General features: G+C 47.7%; 2 long non-coding RNA genes across 3 annotated transcripts; both read left to right on the top strand.

Annotated features, from left to right (window-relative positions):
- The first annotated feature begins 11,072 nt into the window (after positions 1-11,072).
- Positions 11,073-16,155, top strand: LOC112655546 (uncharacterized). Of its 2 annotated transcripts, XR_003133760.3 has the most exons (3): positions 11,073-11,291; positions 14,796-15,011; positions 15,176-16,155. It is a non-coding gene; the product is annotated as an uncharacterized LOC112655546 (long non-coding RNA). The 2 variants fall into 2 exon arrangements; XR_007412875.1 differs by lacking the exons at positions 14,796-15,011; positions 15,176-16,155 and adding an exon at positions 11,940-12,424.
- Positions 16,156-16,181: 26 nt separating this feature from the next.
- On the top strand, positions 16,182-20,165 carry LOC125755724 (uncharacterized). Its single transcript, XR_007412874.1, has 3 exons — positions 16,182-16,792; positions 17,381-17,466; positions 17,567-20,165. It is a non-coding gene; the product is annotated as an uncharacterized LOC125755724 (long non-coding RNA).
- The last annotated feature ends 984 nt before the right edge of the window (positions 20,166-21,149 follow it).

The raw sequence follows: 21,149 nt of genomic DNA on the forward strand, positions 1-21,149 counted from the left end.
GAGAATCCTGGGGCATGTAGAGCCCTTGCCACATCCAAGATCGGTTTTCTGGGCAGCTGGTGGGATGTTAACTGGCATGAGATTTAACTTGATTTAAAGAAAGTCAAATAAATGCAGTATTTCTTGCATTCCTTATTTGGGAGCCACCACCTACTCATGAAAATGGCTGGAATGGTGTCCCCCCCACTCCTCCCCAGTAAATGAAGTCTGCTATTGTTACCACTTGGGAAAGGAGGGAGAGCTGGGCTTGCTGCGGCTCTGGCCCAGATTGCATGTGATTGCTGTAAGATGTGCATGCTAGGAGTAGGCTGGGGTTCTGCGGACAATGTAGCTCCCCCCTTGCCCTCAAGGGTGCTGACTGGGAAGAGACACGAGGGATACTAATGGGGTGCTGGAAATGATCTCCCTTTTGATCCAGGTGGTAAACATGCATGGAGCTGGACCCTTAGAGCTAACATGCTTTTGTATGTCAGGTCTGCTTTACTCCTCTCCAACCCGCTCCCCCAACCCAGGCCCTGGTAGGGCCACCTGGGTGACCAAACTGCAGATGTGGTTGCTGCTGGTGGGAAGGATAAAGAGCAGCCTGGGCTTGTGGAGGGAGCGAAGGACCAAACCTGGCACCTGTCCTCAAGGAGCTGACAGCTCAGAATGGGAGAAGTGCCAGGTGCAGGTGCACAGAGGCGCCCTGCATTCTGATGGGGCACTGTAGTAGGAGTCCCCTACTGGGGTGGGGGTGAGCCAGGGTGGACAATCCAGACCAAGGGAAGAGCAGTAGATGTGCTGTAATGGAAATCAGCTCAAACCTGGCTTCCACCAAGACCACAGCTCCTCTAACCTCCTCCTATTTTATTTTTATTATTTTAAAGCTAATATGATACACAAAGGCCGTTTCCAGAAAGGCCTCTGTGTTTACCGAGCAGCAAGTCTGCAGCAAGTCTCCTCAAGTCGTTCCCATGGGCTTGGAGAGCTCTCTGGTCAACTGGGAGAGAGCCGGTGGTTTGTACTGAGGATCCAGGGGGAAACAGAGAGACGGCTGACAGAGCACAGCTGGGTGTCCCCACCCCTTCATGCCACTTGCCCCTTTTTCAGCCACACCCAGCTCTGTACCCTGCCCCCAGCACCCAGCTCTTCTCAGTGTGTCACCTGGAGGTGCCTGGGCCACTTTGGGTGGCCTCTGCTCTCCCCTGCACCCACCCACCTTCCCCAAATTAAATCCAACTCACAAAGGGCCACAGCAGCCATGGGCCACATGTGGCTCAGGAGCCCTGGAAATGGGGCTAGTCTGAACACAGATGTGCTAGAAGTATAAAACACATGGGGAATTAGATTTTTTAAAAAAAATTTAAATGTAATTAATTAACATATAGTATATTATTAGTTTCAGAGGTAGAATTTAGTGATTCATCAATTGCATACAACACCCAGTGCTCATCATCTCACGTGCCCTTCTTTTTTTTTTAATATTTATTTATTTATTCATGCGAGACAAAGAGAGAGAGGCAGAGGCACAGGCAGAGGGAGAAGCAGACTCCTCGCAGGGAGCCCGATGTGGGACTCGATCCAGGATCCTGGGATCACACCCTGAGCTGAAGACAGACGCTCAACCACTGAGCCACCCAGGCATCCCTCATGTGCCCTTCTTAATGCCCATCACCCAGTTACCCTGTCCCCCCCCCGCCACTTCCCCTCCAACAACCCTCTGTTTCCTATAGTTAAGAGTCTATTATGGTTTGTCTCCCTCTCCATTTTCGTCTTATTTTATTTTTCCTTCCCCTTCCCCTATGATCCTCTCTTGTATCCTAAATTCCACATATGGGAGAAATCATATGATATTTGTCTTTCTTTGACTTATTTCACATAGCATAATACCCTCTAGTTCCATCCACGTCTTTGCGAATGGCAAGATTTCTCTTTTTTTGATGGCTATATATAACCATTGTATGTATATACCACATCTTCTTTATCCATCCATTCATCTGTAGTTGGACATCTGGGCTTTTTCAATATTTTGGCTATTGTGGACATTGCTGCTGTGAACGTTGGGGTGCATATGTCCCTTCATATCACTATGTTTGTGTCCTTTGGATAAATACCTAGTAGTGCAATCGCTGGGTCATAGGGTAGCTCTATTTTTAACTTTTTGAGGAAGCTCCATACAGTTTTCCAGAGTGACTACACCAGTTTGCATTCCCACCAAGTTTGTATTCCCAGCTTACATCCTGCACACACAGAGTTTTGAAGGCTTAGCATGAAAAAACAATTGTAAAATAGCTCAGTGATTTTTTATCTCAACTCTTTATTGAAATAAAAATATTCTGGATGTATTGGATTATATAAAATATATTATTAAAATTAATTTCGCCTCTCTTTTTAGTTTTTAGAAAATGTGGCTTCTAGGACATTTACAGTTATATAGATGGCATGCACTATAATTCCACTGGGCGGTGCTGCTCTAGATAATTCCAGGCGGAAGAAAGGGTCCACGACCCAGCACACGCAAACCCATCCTCATACACATGACTCACCACAGCCTTCTCCTCACCAACATCAACTTTATTTCTGTCTCCTACTCCCTCCTCCAGCCTCTCTGGTTCCTTTTGCCATGACCTTGCAAACTGCTCTCTGCTCGGTGGTGGTCATGTACTACTGAGGCTAACCAGGGGTGTCCAGAGATCTTTCCTCTCCCTGAGGGGCTTATGAGCCTTCACCACCCAAGCTAAGTCTCTTCCTGGGTGGAGGGAGAGTTCTACCATCAAGAAGGTGATGTCCTTCCCTTTCTCACTCGCCTAGCCCAAGCAGACCCTCCAATTGGCTAGTGTCCAAATGCTGCCACCTGGGAATGTCCCAGGGTGGTAGGGTCGCTGACCTCAACTTTTGCCCCCCAAACTCAGCAATTGTGCTCTGTACCTATAGAGCGGACTCTTCCAGAGAGGAATTAAAACAATTTTTTCAATTGAGTACCCACTACATTCTGAGCGCTGTGTTGAGTATCTCCCACTCACGTCCCATGGAATCCTGACAAAGTAGATGTTTTTGTCTTCTGCAATTAAGGTGCCTGGGTTTGGGCAAGGACACAGGCTGGGGTGGCCACAGTCTTCCTGCTGGGCTGCATGGCTACCCAGAGGGGTTCGGGTCCCAGGAGGAACCTCTGGCTCGCTTCTGACCTTGTAAGGGTGGTAGCTGTTCCCTTGATGGAGCCGGCACCTGGGAGTGCACCCCAGTTCTCTGCCAGAGCTGGTGGGTGTGACTACACGTTTGAGGAGTAAGTCTGGGTGACCAGTGATACTGAGGACAGGCAGCCATTGCAGCACACAGACTAAGATTTTTTAAAAAAAATGGCTAATTTTGTTCTCTAAACAATGGCTGAGCTCCCACTCTGACCAGCACTGAGGTGGTGAATTCCTGAAGTGTCAGGGAGATTGACAGAGATCACTTGTGGTTCAGAGAGGAGTGGGTGTTGTGGAAACAGAGATGTGTGTGTGAGTATACGGATGTGGGGGTGGTGTGAATACATGGGGGTGAACACCCATATGCATGCTGCATGTGTGTGAGCGCCCATGTGCACACGTTTGCATATCTGAGCCAGCGGGAGCATGTATATGTGTGTGTGGTCCTTTCTTCCTTCCCAGATGCTCCAGGGGATCTGAGAGCTTCCTGGGGACAGGCAGGCCCAGGGGACGGACCTCAGTCCCTACAGGGAGGCTTTGCTGGCATGATCGGGGTTTTGAGTCAAGGGACTATTTGAGATGCTGTCCTGCTACCTGACTGCTCTGTGTCCTCAGGCAACTTACATAATCTCTCTGAGCCTGTCTTTTCCTGTATGTGTATCAGGAAAAACCCCACTGGACTTATTAACTATAACTCCCAGCTCACCTTCTAAGGTGAGTGGCTTATCTAAGGACAGTGGCTCCAGATAGAAGGTGTCCTGAGGGCCTTCCTCGTCAGATGGGGGAGGCTGTATGCCGCTAAGGTGCTGGGCAGAGGATGGAGACCCCAGGGAAGACTTGAGTGGATGAGGAAGTGCAGCCAGAGATGCTGGGGGCAATGGAGTGCACTTCTGGAGGAGAGGCTGGCAGAGACGACAGCTCTCTGGGGACCTTGTCGGGGAGGCCTGGTGCACTGTGTTCTACTTGCCCCATCCACATTACTCCTGCAGAATCTTTAATAAACTATCCATTACTCTCTGGTGCTTTTGCAGACAGGATTTTCTCTTGGGGACAGAGTGTGGTTTTGGGTTCCGCTTGAACACTGGCCTAGGCTGTGTGTGGGGGAAAGCGTGACACCTTGGTTAGATTACAGGGAGTTCATGCCTCATTGCAGAGCCTCTGTTTATTACCTACTTCCAAGTGCCTGACATTAAGCACTTTATATTTATTGTCTCCTTGAATCCTCCTGACACCCAGCAACCAGAAGGAGCTATTCCCTTTTACAGATGAGGGAGGATACTGAAGTTTAGAATGGTGGCATTGTTTTTGCAAGATCACAGCTAGTAAGTTGCAGGGCTGGCTTCAGGCCCAGCCTGTAACTTTGACTGCGAAGGTGCTCCCACCCTGGAGGGCTATCTGTGCTGGCTCGCTCCCCTCTGCCCGCCCCCAAGGCTGGCTTCCCCTTCTAGATCTGGGAGGAGGCACCCCTGCCCAGGGTGGGGTGGCCTGGCCCAGCCTTGAGTGAACTCACTTCCTTCTTTCAGTACCTCTGTTTTATTTTATTAAAAAATAATGATTATATTTCCCTTGTTGTAAAATACTATAGTATTGATTCTTCACTTCTTAAAATTTTTATGCAATGAGAATATATTATTTTAAAAATATGATATATTCTTACTGTGTAAAAATTTTAGAAGTAGAAAAATGACCCCAAAAAATCACCTGTTAAAACAGTTACCACCTAAGAATGACCAAGATCCATTTTGGCATGTTTCCATCTCTTCATGTGGATATTAATAAAGCTGTCAACTGCTCTGAGTGTCCTGCTGCTTTGTGCTGTGCTAGCTCTTGGCATCTCTCAAATTCTCCCCCAAAGAATCCATTCTCATTTTGATTGATTGGTTGATTGATTGATTGATTGATTGATGTATGACAGCCATCATTTATTTTTCATAGATTCAGTGAATCCGGAATTTGGAAAGGGCACAATGGGGATAGCTTGTTTCTTCTTTATGATGCCTGGGGTCTCGAAGGCTAGAGGCTGGAATCACCTGAAGGTTTATTCACTCACAGGTCTGGTTTCAGATTTGGGATGATGGGAAGAGTATGACTGCCTCTCCATGTGCCTTGGCTTCCTTAGGGCATGGTGGCTCTAGGTAGTCACAGTTTTTATGTGTTGGCTCAGAGTGTTGAGTATGAGTATTCCAGGGAACAAAACAAAGACCAACCACATCACATGTTTTGACATATTGGAAGTGTCACAGTCACTTCCTCTGTGCCCAGGTTGATCAAAGCAGTCACAAAGACATCTCATCCATTCTCATTTGAAACACCAGTGAACAATGTGAGCCTTACTCAGTAACTGCTGGTGGGAGAGGAGGGTATTTACATCTCCCCAACATAGTTCAAAAGTCTTAGCTTGCTAGGACCCCTCCTGATCACTCTAATTGATGAAGGATAGTTGGAAGAAAGGCAGGCAGGGACAAAACCCCCCCAATCCCCCAAGAGGAAACCACCCTTAAAAGGATTTTACACCACCCTGGAAGGAGCCTTCCATCCTTTTTCACGTGATAGGTAGATGACAAAAACCTGAGTGCAGGATGGATGTCAGGTACAGGGAGGGTTAATCAGATTAAAACAGCTCGCCAATGAGCCCATCAAACCGCCATAGACTTAGAAACTCTGGAGGGAACACTCTCGGGTCCCCTCCCTCTTTGGGAACTTTGTATTCTCATTTTAATATCGCTTGAGAAACCTTGCTTTGCAGCCCACCATTCTCTGTCTGGTCTACCTCTTCATGCTTCCAAGCAGCCTGAGAACTGCAGTCACCAAGGAAAAGAAACCTTGTAACATAATGGTGTCCTTTCCTCCCTCTAGGATCTGTTTTTGCTAGCTTCTTCATCTCTGCCTTTGATTCTGTTCCTGTCCTAGACCTTTTAACCTCCTCCCCGCTCAGTTTTGCAATTCAGCTCTGCCTCAGGCTTCCCCGCAAATGTGTGCAGCCAAGACCAGTCTCCATTTGGCCAAAGGGTGTGCTGGCTTGTAGGACTCCCTAGAGCAGAAATGCAGTTAGAGACCTCAAAATGTTGTGTGTGTGTGGGTGGGTGGGTGAGGTGGGAGGGTCAGGGGGCGAGGGGGAGAGAGAATCCTAAGCAGGCTCCATACCCAGGACAGAACCTGATGGAGAAGTGTGTGTGTGTGTGTTCCATCGCAGAACCCTGAGATCATAACCTGAACCAAAATCAAGAGTCTGACGTTCAACCAACTGAGCTGCCCAACTGAGCAGGTGTCTCTGCTTCTGCTTTTATACATGAAGCAAAATGTTTTTTTATTTAGGATCCAACTCTACAAGTTGTTTTGTGACTTGCCTTTTGTAATGTAATATAAGGAGGTATGTTATTATTTATGTAAGAAAAAGGATATATGTGTATTGTTGTTGTTTTGACCGAAAAAAGGGGAAAAAAAAGGTTATCTGTGAGGAAAAGGAGGGGTGGAGGGAACAGGGATAGAAGCTGGATTTCCTTGACTATCTTATTTTGGAAATTTGATTTTGGAACCATGAGACTATTTTACATAATTATCAGGATAGCAACTGCGATAGATTTAAACATATCCAGTATGCTTACTTCAAATATATTTCAATCACAAGTTTATAACAATGAAAGAAATCCTTATTTGGTCACCGTTGGAGGATGCTACAGAATCATCTCATTACTTTGCAAACTGGAAACTAAAAGAAAATTATTGGGGTGCCTGGCTGGCTCAGTTGGAAGAGTATACAACTCTTGATCTCGGGATCATGAGTACAAGACCCACACTAGGTGTAGAGATTACTTAAGTAAATAAATAAACTTAAAAAAAGAAAAGGAAATTATTTACCTTGCCTTTCCTGTAATATCTATGATTTTCCTGCAAAGTGGAATCAAACTACAGATGAGGGGGGAAGGGCATGATTCCCTTTTATAGAAGCAGCAGTCCAGGTAATAAATGAAGAAGGAGTGCTATAGTTAGAATACTATCATTTTGCAAACCCTAATCCATGAATGGGTCTGGGCATTGATCATTAACCTCTAAAGCCACCAAAGGAGAAACAACACATCTCTTCAGCACCACCTATAATTGCCCCTGGTGGGAGGAGGAACCCTTGAATCTGACTAAGATATTTATTTATTTATTTATTTATTTATTTATTTATTTATTTAATTTATTTATTTATGAGAGACACACAGAGAGAGGCAGAGACATAGGCAGAAGGAGAAGCAGGCTTCTCACAGGAAGCCTGATGTGGGACTCAATCCCAGAACCCTGGGATCATGCCCTGAGCCAAAAACAGACGCTCAACCAGTGAGCTGCCCAGGCATCCCTGATAGACTTTAGATATAAATAGCAAGTTTCAGGTAATGCAGAAGACAGAGGAACATGTCAAACTACATCATGGTAATGCAATGCTAAAGTCCAGATGGGAAACTCTATAAGATAAATGATATTTTCTACAATGGATAAATGGGAGGAGGGAAGAAAAGAGAAGGAGGAGGTACTTACAGTTTGAAAGACTTAAGATACATACAACCATGGGTTGTGGTTTTATGTGAGTTCCCTGCCCACCACCCCCCACCCATTTTCAAAGATTTACTTATTTATTTTAGTGGGGAAGGGGCAGAGGGAGAGAATGTTTAGTAGACTCCTTGCTAAGGTGAGTCCGATAGAGGGCTTGATCCTACGGCCCATGAGAGATCCTAGTTAAAAAAAAAAAATTGCCATTTATCAAAGCAGGAAAGAATATCCAATTGAAAAAAGGCAATCTCTTCAACAAATGGTGTTGGGAAAATGGGACAGCCACACCATTCACAAAAATAGACTCAAAATGGATGAAAGACCTAAATGTGAGACAGGATCCATCAACGTCCTAGAGGAGAACATGGGCAGCAACTTCTGTGACCTCAGCCACAACAACATCTTGCTAGACATGTTTCCAAAGTCTAGGGAAACAAAGGCAAAAGTGAACTATTGGGACTTCATCAAGATAAGCTTTTGTACAGCAAAAGAAACAGTCAACAAAACCAAAAGAGAACCAACAGAATAGAAGATATTTACAAATGTCTTATCAGATAAAGGGCTAGTGTCTAAAATATATAAAGAACTTATCAAACTCAATATCCAAAGAAAAAAATAATCCAGTCAAGAAATGGGCAGATGACAGGAGCAAACATTTCTCCAAAGAAGACATACGATGGCCAACAGACACAGGAGAAAATGCTCAACATCACTCGGCATTAGGGAAATACATATCAAAACCATAAGATACCACCTTACACCAGTCAGAATGGCTACAATAAACAAGTCAGGAAGTGTTGTTGGACAGATGTTGGGGATTCTGAGAAAGGAGAACCCTCTTACACTGTTGGTGGGAGTGCAAGCTGTTGCAGCCACTCTGGAAAACGGTTTGGAGCTTCCCCAAAAAGTTAAAAATAGAGCTACGGCATGACCAAGTAATTGCCCTGCTAGGTATTGACCCCAAAGATACAAATGTAGTGATCCAAAGGGACACCTATACCCCAATGTTTATAGAAGCAATGTCCATAGTAGCCAAACTATGGAAAGAGCCCAGATGTCCACTGACAGATGAATGGATAAAGATGTGGTATATATATATATATATACAATGAAATACTACTCAACCAGAAAAAAAAAAAAAAAGAGGGATCCCTGGGTGGCGCAGCGGTTTGGCGCCTGCCTTTGGCCCAGGGCGTGATCCTGGAGACCCGGGATCGAATCCCACGTCGGGCTCCCGGTGCATGGAGCCTGCTTCTCGCTCTGCCTCTCTCTCTCTCTCTCTCTCTCTCTCTCTGTGACTATCATGAATAAATAAATAAAATCTTTAAAAAAAAAAAAAAAAAAAAAAAGAAATCTTGCCATTTGCAGTAACGTGAACAGAACTAGAGGGTATTATGCTAAGTGAAATAACTCAATCAGAGAAAGACAATTATAGTATGATCTCACTCATATGTGGAATTTAAGAAACAAAACAGGATCACAGGGGAAGGGAGGGAAAAATAAGGAAATCAGAGAGGGAGACAAACTATAAGAGACTCTTAATCATAGGAAACAAACTGAGGGTGGCTGAAGGGAAGGGGCAGGGGGATGGGGTAACTGGGTGATGGGCATTAAGGAGGGCAGGTGACGTAATGAGCACTGGGTATTACATAAGAGTGATGCGTCACTGACCTCTACCTCTGAAACTAGTAATACAGTATATATTAATTAAATTTAAATGAAAAAAGAAAATGCAAGAAAAAAAGAATTTAAAACTTATTAAGCTATAAACAGATAGAAAAAAAAATAAAACCAAAGAAATGAAGAAGACATGCTGTCATGTTGGAATAAAATTGGAAATACCAGCATTCACTCATGATTTTAACATAATATAAATCTTTCCAGATCTGTACAATAAAATTACCTACTAAAGATGTCATCCTGGGGCACCTGGGTGGCTCAGTTGGTTGAGGGTCCGCCTTTAGCTCAGGTCATGATCCCAGGGTCCTCGGATTGAGTCCCATGTTGGGCTCTCTGCTTAGTGGGGAGCCTGCTCCTCCTTCCTGCTTGTGCTCTCTTTTTCTCTCACAATCTCTCTCTCTCAAATAAATAAATAAATAAAGTCTTTAAAAAAAGATGTTATCCTACTAGCATTAAAAAAATAGTCATTTATGTGACTTACAAATAAATAACTAAATAAATTTATTTATTTATTTATAGACTTAGAAATTTAAATGCTGACCAGGTATTTGATTATATTAAGTGTGATAGTGTGATGTAAGAGAAATTATATATTTGATCTCTGCCCTCTGGTTCCTGGCAAAGAGATCCTAAAATCCCTGTAATTTCCTGAATGATAAAGGTGCCGGGGCAGAGAGGCTGGAGGTTGAGTTACCGTAAGTGGCCAATGAGGTAATGCATCACACTTACAAATGGAACTTCCGTAAAAACTTTTTAAGCAATGGGGTTTGGGGGAGCTTCCAGGTTGATGAACCCATCCATGTGCTGGGAGGGAGGTATACCTCAACTCCATGAGGTCAGAAACTCCTGAGTGTGGGGGCACTTCCAGATTTTGCACCATGTACTTCTTTATCTAGTTGCTTATCTATGTCCTTTATAATAAACTGGTAATAGTTAAGTGTTTCCTCCCTGAGTTCTGTGAGCCGTTATGGCAGATTATCGAACCCTAGAAGGGGCTTGTGAGAACACTTGATTTGTATGTAGGCAGATGGGACAACTGTGGGTAATTGTGGGGCACTCTAATAAGATGCAAGAGGGCGGGTGCCAAATGTGGGGTTTTCTAATTGGGTGGGGCTGATGCGCTGGTGGCGAAAGGATTCATGCAAGACAGAACAAAAGAGAGGTTTATAAGGAGGGCTCATGTGATATGATGAGCACTAGGTGTTATATGCAACTGATAAATCACTGGACACTACATTTGAAACGAAGTATGTACTTTATGTTGGCTAACTGAATTTAAATAAAAAGAAAATAGGGGCACTTGGGTGGCTCAGTCCGTTAAGCATCTGCCTTTGGCTCAGGTCATGATCCTGGGGTCAGGGATTTGGGATCAGTCTTGTGGAGTTCCCTGCTCAGTGGGGAGTCTGCTTCTCCCTCTCCCTCTGCAGCTCCCCCTGCTTGTGTCTCTGGCTCTCTCTCTCTGTCAAGTAAATAAATAAAATCTTTAAGTAAATACATACATAAATAAAATAGTTACAAACAAACAAACCAAAAGAAGTTTATTGAATGCACTGCAAGGGAGCAGCAAGCAGGACAGGAGAGGAGAGACTGTCTTTGAGGAGGAGGAGGAGGAGGAGGAGGAGGAGGAGGAGGAGGAGGAGGAGGAGAGGCTGTGGTACAGGGTGGAGTGAGGGAGACTGGCCAGTAGGGACCTTTCCCATTTTTGGTAATCTTAGGAACTGTGCCTGCTTGCAGTTGGTCAATTAGGGCCTGAGGTTATTCCGAGGTAGGTCCCTTCAGGAACCTGTTCACACTGCGAGGCTGGGGTCTTTTCACTTTATGCAGGTTTCCAGCACTCAAGTTTGTTGCCTAAAAGCAGCCTTTACAGTGATCTTACGACTTGCTGCTTGGGATTCACATCTGAAATGGGAGGTCAGTGGGACTTGTGGGACTTGATCCCTTAGCCTGTGAGGTCTGTGCTAACGCTGGGTGGTCAGCATCCAAATTGCTTGGCGTGGAACATCCACACATTTGGTGTCGGGTACTGTGAGCGAGACCTAATTTTCCTTCATTAAGGAAGTATTATTGATTATTTTAGGTATGATGATTGTATGTGTTTTTTTAAATTTTTTTAAAAAAATTTATTTATTTATTCATGAGAGACACACACAGAGAGAGAGGCAGAGGGAGAAGCAGGCTCCATGCAGGGAGCCCGACAGGGGACTTGATGTATGCTGTTATGTTAAAGAAAAGGGGCTCTTGTCTGCTAGCTGCATACTGAAATAATATTTACTTATTAAGACTTATATATTTATTTATGAGGGACACAGAGAGAGAGGCAGAGACACAGGCAGAGGAGAAGTAGGCTCCCTATGGGGAGCCTGATGCTACTCGATTCTAGGACCCGGGATTACGACCTGAGCCAAACAAAGGCAGACACTCAGCCACTGAGCCACCCAAGTGCCCCTACATACTTAAATATTTACAAGTGAAATGCTATCATGTTTGGAGTTTGTTTGAAAATGATGTGGGAGGGGTGCCTGCGTGGCTCAGTGGGTTAAGAATCTTCCTTCTGCTTAGGTCCTGATCCAAGGTCCTGGGATCCAGCCTGGAGTCAGAGTCGGGCTCACTGATCAGCGGAGTGTCTGCTTCTCCTTCTGACCCTCCTCCGTCTCGTGCTCTTTATCTCTCTCAATATATAACATCCTTTTTTTTAAAAAAAAAACAAAGAACATTATGTGGGAGAAGGGAGGAGGTGAAGGGGGTGTAGATGAAGACTGTGAGTTGATAATTGTTGACTTGGTGAATGAGTGCATGGGGGCACGTTATATCATTTTTTCTACCTTGGCGCATGTTTTAAACTTTCCATAATAGGGACACCTGGGTGGCTCAGTGGTTGAGCATCTGCCTTTGGCTCAGGTCGTGATCTCAGGGTCCTGGGATTGAGTCGTACGTCAGGCTTCTGCATGGAGCCTGCTTCTCCCTCTGCCTGTGTCTCTGCCTCTCTCTGTGTCTCTCATGAATAAATAAAACTTTTTTAAAAATAAAATTTCCATAATAAAATACATGTTTGAGTCTCTTTCCATGCTAATAAATAGAATTCTACTACAACATCTTTAACGGCTGTGTAACTTTGCTATGGATGTAGCATAAATAATGTAACTCGTCCACTTTTGTTGAGCATCTAAATCATCTCAAACCCTCTGTTCTTGTCAGTACTGGATGAACATCCTTGTGGATAATTTGACGTGCACATCTCTCAGCATTTCTTAGGATAAATTCCTCTAAGTGGATTTTCTGGGTCAATAGAAAAGCATATCTTAAATGTGTTTGCAAAATTACCGTCCAGGGACAAATTGTTCACATTCCCTCCAGCAGCCTGCAAGAGGGAGGTCCTTACCACTCTCTCTCTCTCAGCAATTTCTCAAACTTTTCTCAAACTTCTGTGACCCAGTCTCAATCTTTGTTACTTCTCTCAGCTCATCTCAATACACTATCCTGCTCTCCCCATTCTAGCCATATCGGCTCCCTTGCTGGGCCTAGAACACGCCAGAAGTGTTCCCACCTTGGGTTCCGGAGGCTCCTCCCTAGATATTCACATGACTTTCTTTCCCAAAATCTTATAGGGAAGGAAATAATAATTTTTCCTCTATTCTCCTAAGTTCTTGACTGAGACCCCTGTAGTAAATAAAATACAGGTTAACAAGAGAAAAACAGATGGAAATTTATTATCATGTTTACTTCATGGATACCCAGGAAAAATAAATATTCCCCAAGGTGGCTTAGCATGCAAGCTTGTATACTTTCTTAATAGAGAAAGAGAGGGGGAGGATAGCTTCCCAGGGGAGAGCATAGGATTTTTTGGAAATCTGAGTGGGCCCTTAGAAGAACAGCTGTAATGATGGTCATGAGAAGTCTGTCTGGATGTGATGTCAACTTCTAGACTCTTCTGCTGGCTTCCCTGGTTGATGACTCTCCCTGCTGGGGAGGGGACTGATGATACTTGAGTCCCTTTTGAAGACTCTGTCTTTAGACAGATAAGGGGAGTTTAGAAAAAGCTTGCCCTTGCATTTACTGCTTTTCAAGTGTCAACAACTCAAAATAATCACTACAGCAAAGCTGCCCATTCTGGGTAGGTACATCCTGCTATCCTTCAGTCTCCAGAATTTTTTAAAAAAGATTTTATTTATTTATTCATGAGAGATACAGAGAGAGAGAGGCAGGGACAGAGGCAGAGGGAGAAGCAGGCTCCCTGCGGGGAACCCAATTTGGGACTCAATCCTAGGACCCTGGGATCACGACCTGAGCCGAAGGCAGACGCTCAACCACTGAGCCACCCAGGAAGTCCCCAGTCTCTAGGATTTGAGACTTGAATGTATGCTTTGTCCTGGGGTCCTTTTGGACCATCCTGCTTTAAACTGAACCCCCCTACCCTAGCCCCCTACTCTCTTTTACCTACACTCTTCCTCCCTTTTCTCCCTAGCACCTTCTAATACACTGCATACTATACTTACTCATTAGGCCTACTAGCTAATGTGTCTCCCGCACCGCTCCCCACCCTGGAATCTAACCCTGTTTACTGATGAATAGCAAACCATGTAGCATAGGGCCTGGAACATAGTAGGGGCTCAGTAAATACTAGTCAAAACATGAACAAGCCGAAGTGCTTTCTTTCTTTCTTTTTTTTTTTTAAGATTTTATTTATTTATTCATGAGAGATACACAGAGAGAGGCAGAGGCACAGACAGAGGGAGAAGCAGGCTCCCTGTGGGGAGCCCGATGTGGGACTCGATCCTGGGATTCCAGGATCATGCCCTGAGCCAAAGGCAGACACCCAACCACTGAGCCACCCAGGCGTCCCTGAAGTGCTTTTTTTTACTATGAAGTCTGTGCACATGGGAGCAATTGCTTCCCCTTTTACTCATATATTATTTCTAGTTGCCTAAAGGCATCTTCACTGGGACTCCATTTTTTTTAAAGATTTTATTTTTAAGTGATCTCTACACCCAATGTGGAGCTTGAACTCACAACCCTGAGTCAACCATTGAATGCTTTACTGACTGAACCAGGCAGCTGTAGCTTCACTGGAATTCCTGACAGCAACTCCAAGCCAATTCCTCACCTCTCCTGCTTGGCCCTGGCTTGTCTAGCTGTCAGTAGTACCCTCTTTAGCCCTGAAGTCCTCCCTACTCCTCTCCCAGCACCCTCTCCATTGCCCTGAAACTTCTTCCATTTGCCCTGTTCACTCCTGTCCCCTGCAGCTAGTATTTTTTTTTTTTTTCTTAAAGAGACCCCTGCTCAAGCTTCATCCTTGCCCTAGGACCTTTGTTGGTTCCCCAGCCTAAAATTCTTAGTACAAACTCCCTAGACCACCAGCCAAAGACTGGCCCATTTGGCTCCCAAATGATCATTTCCTCCTTTCCATATCCGACCTAGGCTTGGGACAAACTGGAATCCTTAGAACTGCTGTTTCCCTGTCTCCGTGACTTTGCTCAGGCCGGTGCCTCTCCCTGGAGTGCCTCCTGCACACTTCCTCCCGTCAAATCCTACCTGCTGCCCGCTGCCTCTCCAGATGCCTCCTCTAAAGCATGGGAGAGACCATCTTTTGGACCATCGGTCCATCTTTTGGAAACTTTTCCATGACCTGTTCTGGTGGGTATCCGGCGCTGAGTTCAGTTTTGGACATGCCATTTGGAGGCTCCTCTGCCAGACTGTGGGCTTCTTCAGGGCACCAGCTGGGCTATGTTCCCTTCTACATCCCATGAGTTCCCAGAATAATGTTCAGTTTTGCTCAATCCGTGTTATTTCCAATTTAGAGCCGGACAGGCGCACTTCCCGAAGTGGCCACAAGATGACAGCATAGACCGGGCTTCGGGACGACCTGAGGCTCCAAGTTCCAACTTCCCAGGGTCAGAGCCCTGACAGGTCAGGCCTGGTCCCCCTGAGGTGCTGCAGGAGGCTCCTCTCTGAGGGCTGGGGGTAGTAGGCCTAAGGTGGGGTGCCTGGCAGTGACTGTGTGCCTGTTTCCTGTGCTGGCCCCTCCCAAGGTGTATTCTGTGGTTCCTTTTCCCAGAGAAAGAACACTGGGTGGGGGGTCGGCAGGTTTTGGTCCTGGTCCTGCATTGCAGCCTTGGGCAAGCGTCATCTGTGGACCAGGAAAAGGCCAATCGCAGAGTCCAAATACACACAAAACTTCCTTTTTCTTTTCTCTCCCCAATGGTTGCAGTAATGCTGGGAGGCTCACCACATTGTTTCCCTTCCTGGGATTCAGTGGGGTCCAGAGGAGGGGCAAGGTGAGGCTCATGGGGCACCAGAGGGCCCTGCCCCCATCTCAAGGCCCACTTAATCCCCCTTACTGAAGCAGGATGAGCCCCATCCAGCCTGATGAAAAACACCAGGTTTCTGAAAACTCTTGTGCTGTGACCTTGAGTCAGCCACGTCACCTGTCACCCGCTGGCTGCGGCTGCCCATCTCTGGAGGGACCGGCTGCATTTCCTGGATGGCCTGGCAAACGACAAGTGCCTCGCAATGGTAGCTGTCGTTAATAACCGTAATATAATAGTAATAAAGGTCCCTCCCTGCGCTAACATTTGACTACGCTGAGGCCACCTGAGGGATGGTGGGGATTTAGGGATGCTTGAAGTGTTCGCTGAAGAGCAGGAGAGAGGAGACAGGAAGGACAAAGGTGTCCGTGGAGCCTCAGGGATGATTTGGGGCTTCCCTGTGCGAGAGGATGTGTGGGGAAGGCCCCCCCAGGTCGAGCCTCTCTCCCTGGTCGGGCTGGTCCCTGAGGCCCCGGGGGGGGGGGGGGGGGGGGGGGGGGGAGAGGGAGAGGCGGCGCCGGGCCCGCCCAGCAGAGGGCACCGCGAGCGCGCAGGGCTCAGTCCTGGGTTTACCTCCAGCTCCTCCTGCCAGTGGATTCGTCTTCCTGAGCTGTGGGCCTCTGCACGATCGCCAGGGATGCGATGGGGGTGAGGGTACCGCTGGGGTGAGGGTGCTGTGGTATTGTCACCCCCTGTGATTGTTGGCCTGTGTCCTGAGTGGTAACTGTGGGTTTGCCTGTAATCACCCCATGAATCACTCATACATTCCGCTAATGCTGCTGGGCACCCACCAGCACTGGGTGTCGGGTAAAGTGGCAAAGAAAGAGCACGCCCTGGTCACCACCTCCCATGATCCAGGTGACAGAGGTGGGCCTAGGGCGCTGGGGGAGTGCTCCCCACCATCAGCCTTCTCACTGGCCTCATCTCTCAGGTGAGCTGTTCTGCTGCCTTTACAAAGGAGAGAATCCAGGTTCAGACAGGTTAAGGAACCACCCCAAGGCCACACAGCCAGTAAAGGGATGAGTGGAATTGCATCCAGAGCCAGTTCCAGTCCTTCCACCTGCCCTGGGGCTGCCTCTGCCCAGGAACGGCCAGTGAGGCTGTGACCAGGTGAGTAGCTGGCCTAGAGGCAGGGAGGCTACTCCATCTGTGCATGCCCCCAGCAGGACAGGACCTTGTGGGCAGGGGAGGTTTTAGGGTGGCTGATTTCATCCCAGAATGAGGGAGAACCTTCCAGCAGCCAGAGCTGCCCAGTCACAGAATGGGTGAGCCCAGGGAACAGAAGTGCCCTGCCTCTTCCCAGATGTTGCAGTGCCCCCCTGTTGAACCTGGCATTCACTCAGCGTTGAAGGTCCGCCGGCACAGTCTCTTTCCCCCTCCAGCCTCCTCTTGCTCCCCTGTCCTCATTACCTTCTATGTTCTTGCCTCTCAGACTTCTTTCAGCAACTTGCTGGGTATACTCCTCACCTCTGGGCCTTTGCACATGCCGATCCCCTCTCTGTCTGGCAAGCTCACCCATTCTGCAGGCACCGGAAGCCTTTCCTGATGCCCCATAAGGTCGGGGCACCTTACGTGCTGCTCATTTAGGCTTCTCTGCTACCCCCAAATGTGCTTCATCACGCTGTACTGAAATTACTGGTCTTTTCCATAACACTGTCAGCTCCGTGGCAGGGACTACACGGTCTTGTTCTCTGGTAGTTTTTCCAGTGTGCAGAGTCCAGCGAAATGTCTCCTTTGGTGTTCAAGAAAAGCTTGTTGAAAGGATGAATGAATAATGAGTGAGGGTAAGAAAGAATGAAGGGTGCATGTAAAGACAAATGCATGGGAAGGGAGACCTGGGTCAGCAGGACGTTCCAGTCCTCTCCTACCACCCTGTGCCTGCAGCTCCTGTTCTTTGCTCAAGTCCCCAGGAACTGGACATTCGGAGCCACAGTTCGCAAGCATTTGGTAAGCATCCAGGTACCCCGCTGGGCGCTGTCACCTGTATTCTCACCCATCAAATAAGCAGGGACAGATGAAACGTTTTCAGCGGACACCGGCTGGTAGGTTTCAATCCCTGCCTGGAATAGTTGGCACCTTGGTCCCCGGAACTGGCCATGTGGGTCCCCGCCCTGCGCTCTCGCAGTCCCCGCGCCGGCTGCGCTCCCGGGATGCGCTTCCCGAGAAGGCCAGCAGATGGCGGCAGACGCTAAGAGGCGAGGCTCAGCCCGCGCCGGCCTGCCCCTGACCGCCGGCAGGGGGCACTGCTGCTCGCCCGGCACGAGGCCGGGTCTCAGGTTGACCAACCCGCGGGGAGGGGGCGCGCGCAGCCGGGAGTGGGTCCGAACCGCAGCCCGGGAGCCAGGCTGTGTGGCACCCTCGTTCTTCCTCCCTCGTTCTTCCTCCCTCGGACAGTGCGTTCTTAACCTCTGCTTTATAGGCTTTGCAGGCAAGCTTGATTTGGGAAGGGCCAGATGGCAAGTATTTCAGGGTTTCGCTGGCCCTATAGTCTCTGCTGCAAGTCCTCAACTCTGTCCTTGGCCTGTGACACAGCTCGTGGACAAATGGGCGTGCTCATGTTCCCATCAATCTCCATGGACATCGAAATGTGAATTTCATGCAGTTTTCATGTGTCATGAAATATTGTGCTTTTTAAATCTTCTATAAAGCTACCTAAAAATGTCAAAACCTTTCTTTGCTCTTAGATGGGGCCACCCCTGGTCTCAGTAAAGTCCCAGACTGGTGTGTGGCATATAGTAGGTGCTCAGTTAGTGCTAACTGGTGCCAACCATTCAGGGGCACTCAGTAGGAGCTCCGCCGACCCTCCCCGCACCCAGCAGCCCTTGGAATGGGGCAGGATACTTTCCTTCCAGGTTCGGTCCCTAAATCTCCAACACGCCTCACAGAAGCACTAAGTGAAGGGGGCACCAACCACCTTCCTTTGGCAATAATGGGTGGCGCTTTCACTGCCTCTGCTGTGACCTTTCTGTGCCAATGAAATCCCAACCCTTTTCATCTATCGATACCTGATCTCCTCGGTCACTTGGTAAAAGTCCAATTTTATTGAGCTATTGTGTTCAGCTATTTTAAGTGTGGAGTTTATGAGTTTGACAAATGTGTGTCCCCAAGGAACCACCGCTACAGTCAAGATAGAGAACATTTCCTTCATCTCCAAAACCTCCTTTGTGCCCTTTCCTAATCGGTGTTGGCTTTTATTTTTTTACTTTTTAAAGATTTTATTTATTTATTCATGAGACACACACACAGAGAGGCAGAGACATAGGCAGAGGGGGAAGCAGGCTCCTTGCGAGGAGCATGATGCAGGACTCAAGCCCAGGACTCCTGGGATCACGACCTGAGCCAAAGGCAGACACACTCAGCCACTGCGCCACCCAGGTGCCCCTCAATGTTGGCTTAAAAAAAAAAAGTCTCCCAATGATCAATGTGCTCCCTTAGGAGCTGGCCAGAAATGGAGGCTCAAACCACGCTCAGAAATTCTGGGCCGCCTAGCTGGGGTCCCAACTGTTTCTTACTGGGGAGTGGTGGCTGCATTTGTGTGCACTTCTCTGCCAGACTGTGAGCTCCCAGAGCCTAACTCATGACCTCTACCCTGCAGCCCTCACAGAATTTAATTAGTAAGAGCAGGAGGCCAGCTCACAGGGTGAGGGTTTGGGAGTGGGGACTGAGTATCTCAGGAGCTAGTGGGAGGAGTGAGGTCGGCGAGCAGGAGGGCCATCTCTCTATCCAGAGTTTGGAGGTCTGGCTCTCTATTCACTCTGGCCACTGTCCAAGCTGACTCAGGGAGTCTGGGTCTATTTGCATACATTGTGCATATCATTAGTATATCTTTCCCCGGTGCCTTTCATCCTCTCTTTATGGGGAAGGAGCAGGCTGGATTTGGGGAGTGGGTGGACAAGACAGAGAACTCAGGGTTTTGGGGGAGGCCTGGGTCTGCAGAGCCAGGCCCCAGCTCCTTGCTGATGCCCATTCTGGGAGTTTAAGGGAAGTCAAGTCCTGACCCTTTTTTTGGATGAGGAGGAGGGGCTGCTAGCTTCTGCAAATCTGGATACTTCCTATGGGAGCAAGTCAGGGCTGGGCTCCCCTAGTTTCCCTATCTGGAATGTGCTAGTCATTCAGCAGAATTTTCTACAGCAATGAGAGAATCTTGTAAGATTGAGCAAGAAGACAGCAAAGAAGCCATATTATATGAGCCAGTTATATAAAGCACAAAGTGTGCCAAATGAATCTATGCTGCCAGAAATAGTAGCCAGCCCTGGCAGGGGGCATCCCAGGGGAGGCCGCTGCAATTGTTTTGTGATCTGGGTTCTGGTTACACGGGTGCATTCACTCTGTGAAGGCTCACTGAGCTGTGTATTCGTGAGTTCTTTGTGCATTTTTCTGTCTGCAAATAAAACACTGAAAACACACAAGATCGAAATTCTGCGAAGAATCCTACACGTATTCCCCTGCTAGGAGCCCCTCCCAGGGATGTTTGCCCACCTTTTGCAGCTGTTGAGGGCCTGGCTGCTCTTGACTCACCTTCCTCTCCTGCTGGGCTGTGACCGACCTGAAGGCAGGCCGAGGTCCTGTCATCCTCTGTCCCCTGGCATGGGATTGGCACAGAGCTGAAAACATGGGTGATTGACTCCTTAACACCTCTGGGTGGCCCAAGAGGTCTGGGGCACCAACCAACTTAGGAGGGGGTGTTTCTCCTTACTACTTGCACAGCCCCCTGGGGGTCAAGGGGCTGCCATTAACACGCTTAGCTGTGGCCTAGGGCTAGAAGTGAGCTAAGGAATAGGTTGATAGAACATGCCAGAGGAGAGAGAGGTGGGACTCAGGGGTCCCTGGGTGGGCCTAGGAGTGGGGGCTCTTTACTTAGGTTGGAAAAACTGAAGATATAGCGGAAATAAGGAACAATTACTAAATGAATATATTAGTAACAGGGAAAATGCAAGTTCAAATTGCAACGAAATACTATTTCACATCAACCAGGTAAGCAAAATTAAAAAATTCTGGTATCATTCTGGCTCCCCAGCGCCCTGGCCTCTCGCTGATACTCCTTTCACACAGTCCTGTGTACTCCTGACCCTGAGGCCCCCTGGGCCCCTGCTGAGCCCCCTCTTCAGACTCAGGGATACAGAGGCTGAGGCTTGGCTTCTCTGGCCTTGGCCCTGTGCTGAGGCTGCCCTGAACCGGCCTCACTCATCCCTGCCCTCCCTGCCTTGCAAGCTGGGTTCTTCCTGCTGCTGTCCGAATTACAGGGACCTGCAAGCAGGCAGGCACAGAGACCTCTCCCCACCTTCTAGAAATTGTCACAGAAGGACTTTGGGCAATGGCCTGGCCTTTCTGGCCTTGGTTTCCCTTTCCTGTAGAGTGGGAGAACAATTCCTGGCTGCCATGAGGTGAGACGGGTTGGAGGGTATGGAGAGGACTTGGGAACCCATAGGTGCGGGGAGCAGAGGCCTGTCGGTGTGGAGAGGGGGAT

The sequence above is a fragment of the Canis lupus genome, chromosome 9 (genome assembly GCF_003254725.2).
Source record: "Canis lupus dingo isolate Sandy chromosome 9, ASM325472v2, whole genome shotgun sequence".
In the NCBI taxonomy this organism is placed as follows: domain Eukaryota; kingdom Metazoa; phylum Chordata; class Mammalia; order Carnivora; family Canidae; genus Canis; species Canis lupus.